The sequence below is a fragment of the Sceloporus undulatus genome, unplaced genomic scaffold (genome assembly GCF_019175285.1).
Source record: "Sceloporus undulatus isolate JIND9_A2432 ecotype Alabama unplaced genomic scaffold, SceUnd_v1.1 scaffold_18973, whole genome shotgun sequence".
NCBI classification, from domain to species: Eukaryota; Metazoa; Chordata; class Lepidosauria; order Squamata; family Phrynosomatidae; genus Sceloporus; species Sceloporus undulatus.
The window spans coordinates 1-1,784 of record NW_024821888.1 but is presented as its reverse complement, the minus strand read 5'-3'; the positions used below and the strand labels follow the sequence as shown (position 1 = coordinate 1,784).

The 1,784-nt window shown below is 41.5% G+C and overlaps 1 long non-coding RNA gene across 1 annotated transcript; it reads right to left on the bottom strand.

The window, feature by feature from the left end:
* Positions 1-83: 83 nt before the first annotated feature.
* On the bottom strand, positions 84-1,743 carry LOC121918599. The gene is made up of 3 exons (XR_006101266.1): positions 1,672-1,743; positions 1,428-1,535; positions 84-557 (listed from the first exon to the last, which is right to left on the bottom strand). It is a non-coding gene; the product is annotated as an uncharacterized LOC121918599 (long non-coding RNA).
* Between the last annotated feature and the right edge of the window lie 41 nt (positions 1,744-1,784).

The following is a 1,784-nucleotide window of genomic DNA, read 5'->3' as shown; positions in this document are numbered from 1 at the left end:
GCACACCAGGGGCCCACTGTACTTGGTATACTCAAGTACCTCAATCCCTGGAACCAAACCCGCTGAACTATTCCATAGGATAGTGCAAGAAAGACCTCTGCTTCCAAACCTGGAGAGTACAGACAGCCGCAAGGCTAGGTGGATCATTGATCTGACTCAATACAAGTCTGTTCCTAATGTTTAATCTCAGCTCCGGCTTCAGAACTAACATGGTTGTTTGCATTTTATTTCCAGATAATAAACTGGACAATAATCTTTATGTTCTAGTCGTTGAGCATATGTCATTATGGCATGTTATATGGACTTGAACAAGGCTATCTTAACATTCTCCAGGGGATCCAATCATTCTGAAGAGCTACTTAAGTGGAGCCAAGAACTGCATTTATAATAAGAGAGCTGAGTGGTCCAACACATTTCCTCTGCTGCCTGAAATGGTTTTACAGTCCAGAGGTTTACAAAAGTGATGACCACGTACCATCGATTTTATTGTTGGAAAGATCTAGCTTCTCAAGATGAACATATCTGGAGAGAATATTAATGTCACTTAAAAGGCGATCCTGGAGAGGAAAAAGGAAAACAGAATTCAGAACATGTAACCCTGTCACTGCTACCACTTTCAAGGTGATACCAAAGTGATCTCAGGCTAGTTTCCTCTGTCTTTGTCTGTCAATGACCATTGTTAAAACTGGACATGCCACTTCATTTCCATACACAAAGGATTTTGAATTTGAATTGACATTCTCACACACCAAGGGCATATATAAGTCTGTCTCTGGCTTTCCACTCCAGAAAATGCATCTGCAGAAGTGGACTTAAGTCTACAAAAACTCATGCTGCCAACTTCTTTCTTTCAGATAGTCTCAAAGGCACTATAAGATCTCTCTACATACTGATTCTACCGACTAACACAGCTATATCTTTGAAAGGTGATACCAAGGTATGGTTCTACATATCACATTGTGAGAAAGTTGAAGTTCACAGCTTTTAGAAGGAAAAATGGAAGAGAATGCTAATGAGCATGCTACCGAGATTCATCTGCAAGTGCATGACATCTTTCACATAGTCTTTGCAATCTTCATAAACACAACAACTGTATTTTTGGGGGTGCGTCTTAGTATTACTACAGTCCAGCAAGTTATGCTATACAGTGGTCCCTCCACATTCGCTGGGGTTCGGGGTGAAGGACTCACAGGTCCTCCAGTGCATATCTGTGGTCAACATCTGCCAGAGGTTGAGCACAAAATCATGCTGGAGGACCTACAAATGCCTAGAGCAGTATTTTCTCTAGGAACTTTGAGGCTTTCCAGTACAACTCTATGGTCAATATCTCTCACTGAAGTAAAGGGAATCTTTCCTTGGATTGGGGGGATTCTACAATCTTTCATTGGAGGAACTCCAAAATTCAGAGCTATTTAACATGAACTTACTGAAAGGGAAAGATCAAGGTAGACATGTTCTGTGCCAGGGGCTGAACGCCCCAGTTTGTGCAAAGCTTCAGCGACCATCTCTTCAAGAAGCACACCATCAAATTCCTCCTGAGAAAGAGAGAAAAATAGATTGATTGTGTAAAAATAACCCAAGAACAAGTGAATATTCTTGTCTAGCAGAATAAAACACAAAGCGTTGGTTATTACCTTTAAAGCTGTATGTGGTTTGAGTCAGGTTACCTACCTGTATAATCTTGCCTGATACACTCAGGTCCTCTGGACAACATCTACTTCATTCACCTAAAATCAGGTTGACTGTTACTCAGAGTCAGGGGCCGCTTTCTTAGGCTGCCCCCC